The sequence below is a fragment of the Conger conger genome, chromosome 17 (genome assembly GCF_963514075.1).
Source record: "Conger conger chromosome 17, fConCon1.1, whole genome shotgun sequence".
Classification (NCBI taxonomy): domain Eukaryota; kingdom Metazoa; phylum Chordata; class Actinopteri; order Anguilliformes; family Congridae; genus Conger; species Conger conger.
In genome coordinates this window covers 40,401,176-40,408,294 of record NC_083776.1, presented here as the reverse complement: position 1 = coordinate 40,408,294, position 7,119 = coordinate 40,401,176, and the positions used below count along the sequence as shown (strand labels likewise).

General features: G+C 41.6%; 1 non-coding gene across 1 annotated transcript; it reads right to left on the bottom strand.

Annotated features, from left to right (window-relative positions):
* Nucleotides 1-3,191: 3,191 nt before the first annotated feature.
* On the bottom strand, nucleotides 3,192-3,298 carry LOC133117279 (U6 spliceosomal RNA). The gene has a single exon (XR_009706063.1). It is a non-coding gene; the product is annotated as a U6 spliceosomal RNA (small nuclear RNA).
* Between the last annotated feature and the right edge of the window lie 3,821 nt (nucleotides 3,299-7,119).

Below are 7,119 nucleotides of genomic sequence, written 5' to 3'. Positions count from 1 at the left end.
TGAGGATGTTAGGTTGAGTTGCCACAATGCTAGCAATAAATAAATAAATAAATAAATAAATAAATAAATAAATAAATAAATAAATAAATAAATAAATAAATAAATAAATAAATAAATAAATAAATAAATAAATAAATAAATAAATAAATAAATAAATAAATAAATGTTATTTAGCAGACGCTTTTATCCAAAGAGACCTACATGTCCTGATGTGTGTTGTACCTATAGGTTGAAAGACAAAATTAAACCGGAAACCAGTCTACAATACAACTAATGTATTTTGATAACTCGAGAAATATACTTGCCTGATGCAACTCAAAGTTACAAAATTCACCCAACTTTGCTGTTTCACTTTTTTTTTTTCTTCTTCTTTATTTTGGTTCATTTAACATTCCCAACAAAATGACACCGTGCCACGGTGTAGGTCATTCTGAGGATGTTAGGTCTAGTTGCTACAATGCAAGCTATAAATAAATAATCATTTGTTATTTAGCAGACGCTTTTATCCAAAGCGACCGACAAGTCCTGATTAGACTAAGCAGGAAACAGCCCTGGAGCAATGGGGTGTTAAGGGCATCCCCCAAGGGCCCAACAGCTGTGCGGATCTTATCGCAGCTACACCGGGGCTCGAACCGCCGACCTTGCCACTGCACTACAGGCTGGCCTCTTAAAAGTCGAATGGATTTGGCCACTTTACCGATCTTCTCTGTTCCAATGTTCCAATATGTTCCAATATTGGAGCCAATCAGAGGCCGTGCCTTGTTCCAATTTACAACTTTCACCAACTTTGACAAAGCGGCTCAGCCAATCAGATGGCCGGATTTGTTCCAAATTGAACACGTGTTTGTTCCAAATTCATCACGTGTTTAGCCGGCCAATTGTAGCTCTTCCTCCGTTTTGACTCAAATCGGCGCGTCGGCCATTGCTCCCGCATCGGTGAAAGGTAAGCTTTCAATGCGTTTTCTAATGAAATTTTTATTAAAATGAGAAGAATCATTTGTATTTTCATGTTAGCGATGGTCAGAGCAGGCTAGCTAGTTGGCTTTCGCGCTGTTCAATACGTTTATCGTTGCTGTTAATACACAGAACGAATGAATGAAAGAACTTTCCAGCTGTATAAACACATCATGTATGTATTTTTACATTAGAAATATATCGTAAGACAAAGCTGGCATGTCGCACATTTCGTTTTAATTACAAAACGTAATATTCTCTGGCTTGCAAGGCGGATAGCTGCTTGGCTATCTACCTACCTACCTCCATACCTCGATTCAGCGTGTGACTATACGAATAATGCAGCCTAATTACTCCCCCAATTTAATCATTTCTGTCGAAATGTTTTAAAAAGTGAGTCATTTCAGTGGTATAGTGTAGCTAGCTAGCTGTGGTTAGGTCTGTCAACTACTACATCTTGGTAGCCCCTGTGAAGTTAAATTAATTATTATTATTATTATTATTATTATTATTACTTTTAAATACTCTGTGTCACATAGCATGTTCATAAATCTTGTGATAAGCATGTTTTTCCTGTGTGCACAGCCTCACATTGCAGGGAACCTCAGTCGCAGACGGGCCGGGCGCTGCAGGACATCAGCTTGGACCATGACACTGCGAACATCTTAGACCAGGACACATGCCTCCCATGGGCATGCTCTATTTATTCTACTTATTTATGTGATTAAAATATCAGACCAGTGATCATTCTCATGTGACCGCGATAGCAGTCACTCTAGAAGCCAGTGAAAAATATATTTTCATACATATTGAACAGCAGAAAAACGCTCAGCTTTTAACACTAGGCGTCAGCATAGCTCCAGTTTAAGTTTGAGGACGTGCAAATCAGTCCTTGTTTTGTTTGATGGCAGTTTATTATCTACTGTTGGAACAATTGCCGAATTTAGTTGCAGCAACAAGTAGGTCCCCATTCACGTCCATCTCTTGTACTCATGACATTTCTCCATGTTCTGCTGTGAACGAGTTGTGCCATATTTGTATTGTCATTATTATTATTATTATTATTATTATTATTATTATTAATAATAATATAATCATTTTTAAAAATCACAACGGTGCTCCCTTTCTGCATTTTGTACTATCAAATAAAATTTCTGCCTGGAAAAGAAATGAAATTGGACAATGAGTAGCAAAACATTCTCAAGAACTGAATTCGAGTTTGCTAGACCTGGATATATGAACAGTCACAAAATATTAGGAGATACCCTCGTGATACTCAGTGTCGTCAGAGTAACAGACAACAGCGATTCGTCTCATTTAAAGTTTTATTTACAATATACACTCAAGGTGGTGTGCAGTGCACAAAGAAACATTTGCATCAATCAACGGAGGGGGAAAAAAGTGCCAAGTTGCAAGTCTAAAGCAAACAACCATCCAAAAATGAGCCCTTGCTCTTTGAAATTGGGGTTTATTTGATCAGAGGGAAGATGGCCAGCTACTGGCCCACCAGTGGGCCACACAAGCATACCACACCTCACGCAGAGCATCCGCCCATGTCCAGGCACTTGTCCGCTGGCGTATGAAGCCTTTTTCAAAGACGAGTCACCTCAGTGGCCTGTTGCACTCCTTGAAATGGGAACAATACAGAGAACCTGTTCTACTCTTTAAAATAGGACCGAGATGGATATTTTATTTCAAAAAAAAAAAAAAAAAGGTCGGCAGAGATGGAGATTCTATTTTTAAAATAGGACAGAGTTTCACTTTATTAGGTTTATCTCTACACTCGTACTTAAGACCACCAATTTGCCGTGACGTCACAGTAGCCTGTGCTATCACAACAGCCGTTGCCCTCTAGCGGTTCATACACACTCAGTGACCACTTTATTAGGTACACCTGTCCACCAGCCTGTAAATGCAAATATTTGGCCCACCCATTTCCTGTGACGTCACAATAGCCTGTGACGTCACAATAGCCTCTGCCCTCGAGCAGAGTTAGTGGACACTCGGTGACCACTTTATTAGGTACACCCGGACAGCAGCTTGTATAAATGAAAATAGAACTTTCTGTTTTACAAAAATCACAAAACATGTTACCCTGGAGCTCAGGTAAGGCACAGAATCACCAATAAATGTTACCTGGACCTCAGGCAAGGCACAAAATATGCACCGCTTCACAAAAAATGTTACCCAGAGCTCAGGTTAGGCATGAAAATATCAACTGGTGCGCAGGTAAGGTTAAAAATATGGAACGCTTCACGAATTTGCGTGTCATCCTTGCGCAGGGGCCATGCTAATCTTCTCTGTATCGTTCCAATTTTAGTATATGTGCTGCCGGAGCGAGCACAAGAGACCTACCTGAGCCTGCGCTACCTAAGGGGCGGGTTCTGGCCATGGTTCGCAGTCATGGACTGAGTGCGAAAGCATGCATAGCACGCGTGTGTGCCTCGTAAGGACAGCCTAAACTGGCAGCACTTACAAACAAGACAAATCTGCATCAGGAGGTTTATCAAACACAACCTCTCATGTTGAGCTGAACACATTTAGACATCAATGTCCCTCCGAGGCAGGCAAATGGAGTCCACGGATGTGCGCTGCCGACTTATGCAGCCGACTGCCTCGATCCTGCTATTGGCTGCACCCTCACAAAGAACTGCACTGTCACCACCTCCAGCCTGTCCGCTGCATGCTGTCCTCATCTCAGTCACCATCAGCTGAACATGCTTGAAAGATTCATCGCACACTGAAAGAAAAAGAAAAAACACAACAACAAAACAATAGTATTACTAGGTATAGGTAAGGTCAGGCCATCTGACAGCAAAAGGTAAAATCTGAAGAAAAGTAAACAAGGAGCCCGCCATCTTCAAATTCAAATACGGTACTTCCGGATCTCCCCGTACATTGCTAGTAATTGCCACCAGAGGTCAGTCGGCTCATTCCTTTCACAAGGGCTCTCCAGCTAGAAAAGGGAAAACCGTCAAAAAGACGGTGCATGCACGGAAGAGCCTTACTTTGATACAGTCTATGGGAAGAACATCGTTTACATACAATTAATAGAGACACTTGAGAAAAAAACAAAAAAACACTGCATGGTTTTTAATACCATATACAGTACGCCCGAAAGGTACTTTACACTATAACAGAAACTGGAGGCTGAGTTTTTCAAGGCAATTCATCAAAAGTTAATTTAGAGTAAGCACTCGAAATTCACTAAAAAGGACGAAAACGCGGAGGAAACGAGTTCTTCGAAACACGAGTGTTTGCTCAAAACAAACGTGGAAAGCAGCATTCCCTCTTTGACCACTCAGCAGACTGCCGTGTGTGTATATCCAACCAAAGCAAGCTGAGTGGTTCTTCTGCGTTGTCGTTTTCGTTAGCTAGCCACTATGGCACACGATTATTTACTTCTGTGGTGTAGGCTAACTTAACACGGCGACTTTTGGCGTCCGCTGGGCCTACGTGGGGGAAATGCCACGTTTTCCAACAAGGCCTCTGAAAATGTTGTGACAATTGTCTTTACCTGTGCCACGTACGGTGCTTCTCATCTACTTCCCCAATCTCTAAGCATGCAAAATGGCCAGACACATACAATAAGCGAGGCACCGGAGCACTAAATTACATCGCCTCGCCAAGGTAGCAAACGAGCTAGCTACAGCCGGCCTAGCACGTGGAAACAGTTTGCTCAGTAGCTGGATAATCCTCGCACAGCTGCCAAGCCTTCCAGAAAATGCAATAAATAGCCTACACGACTGTATTTACGACGTGTATCAGGAATAATCTTGTTAACAAGGGGGTTACTGTACGACGCGGAGGCGAAGGACTATGGCCACCAGTCGTTAGCTAGCAAGCGAACAAGCTAATTCCACACCAAGTTAACGTGACATGCGGACCGCCTACAGCAGGCAACCTTACCCGAGAGACGTCCGGCCGCAGTAGCACTGTTTTATGTGAGCACGCGTCCATATTGCACCGAACTGAAACAAGTGAAACTATTTGGAAAAATACAATATTATCTCCCGTAGGCGACGAAGCCATCTGCCCGTGTAGGCCGAGTGCAAATACAGGCGTGGCTACGCAAAACTTTATTTGTGTACCACGTTACAGACAGAACTACAACAGGGTGTGTCTTACGATTTCTTTTTAAAATGTCTACGGATTTGGAGTCGCGAAGACCCATCGGCAGGCTATTCCAAAGGCTAGAGCAGTAATAACCAAAAGACGCTGCATCACCATATGCCTTTAGGTTCTAGCCTCCGGGACAAGACTGTGGGCTATTGTGAAGCCTTCAATCTAATTTCGTTTTAAATTTCGTAAGACATGCATTTTTAATGAGACATCTGGAATATACCCCATGTACAAAGTTCCTTTTTTATTTTATTTTTTACTGTACTCAGAATGATATACCTGATCTTCATTCAGAACTATGTAAAGGGGAAAAAACGCGAATGGTTTTCAATGCTGCGAATGTTTCACCCAACAGAATTCACACAGCATTGCGGTTTCCCGTTCTTTCTTTTTCACATTACATTACATTACATTGCAGGCATTTAGCAGACGCTCTTATCCAGAGCGACGCACAATGAAGTGCGACGAGGACCCTGGAGGACAGACATTCTCAACAAAATAACACCGTGCCACTGTGTAGGCCTTCCTGAGGATGACGCTTTTATCCAAAGCTACCGACAAGTCCTGATGTGTGTTTCTATCGGGATGTGCGGTGTACCTACAGGTTCAAAGACAAAATAAAACCAGTCTACAATACAACTTATGTATTTTCATAACTCGAGAAATATACCTTACATTCCCAACAAAATAACACCGTGCCACTGTGTAGGCCATCCTGAGGATGTTAGGTTGAGTTGCCACAATGCTAGCAAATAAATAAATAAATAAATAAATAAATAAATAAATAAATAATCATTTGTTATTTAGCAGACGCTTTTATCCAAAGAGACCTACATGTCCTGATGTGTGTTGTACCTATAGGTTGAAAGACAAAATTAAACCGGAAACCAGTCTACAATACAACTAATGTATTTTGATAACTCGAGAAATATACTTGCCTGATGCAACTCAAAGTTACAAAATTCACCCAACTTTGCTGTTTCACTTTTTTTTTTTCTTCTTCTTTATTTTGGTTCATTTAACATTCCCAACAAAATGACACCGTGCCACGGTGTAGGTCATTCTGAGGATGTTAGGTCTAGTTGCTACAATGCAAGCTATAAATAAATAATCATTTGTTATTTAGCAGACGCTTTTATCCAAAGCGACCGACAAGTCCTGATTAGACTAAGCAGGAAACAGCCCTGGAGCAATGGGGTGTTAAGGGCATCCCCCAAGGGCCCAACAGCTGTGCGGATCTTATGGCAGCTACACCGGGGCTCGAACCGCCGACCTTGCCACTGCACTACAGGCTGGCCTCTTAAAAGTCAAATGGATTTGGCCACTTTACCGATCTTCTCTGTTCCAATGTTCCAATATGTTCCAATATTGGAGCCAATCAGAGGCCGTGCCTTGTTCCAATTTACAACTTTCACCAACTTTGACAAAGCGGCTCAGCCAATCAGATGGCCGGATTTGTTCCAAATTGAACACGTGTTTGTTCCAAATTCATCACGTGTTTAGCCGGCCAATTGTAGCTCTTCCTCCGTTTTGACTCAAATCGGCGCGTCGGCCATTGCTCCCGCATCGGTGAAAGGTAAGCTTTCAATGCGTTTTCTAATGAAATTTTTATTAAAATGAGAAGAATCATTTGTATTTTCATGTTAGCGATGGTCAGAGCAGGCTAGCTAGTTGGCTTTCGCGCTGTTCAATACGTTTATCGTTGCTGTTAATACACAGAACGAATGAATGAAAGAACTTTCCAGCTGTATAAACACATCATGTATGTATTTTTACATTAGAAATATATCGTAAGACAAAGCTGGCATGTCGCACATTTCGTTTTAATTACAAAACGTAATATTCTCTGGCTTGCAAGGCGGATAGCTGCTTGGCTATCTACCTACCTACCTCCATACCTCGATTCAGCGTGTGACTATACGAATAATGCAGCCTAATTACTCCCCCAATTTAATCATTTCTGTCGAAATGTTTTAAAAAGTGAGTCATTTCAGTGGTATAGTGTAGCTAGCTAGCTGTGGTTAGGTCTGTCAACTACTACAT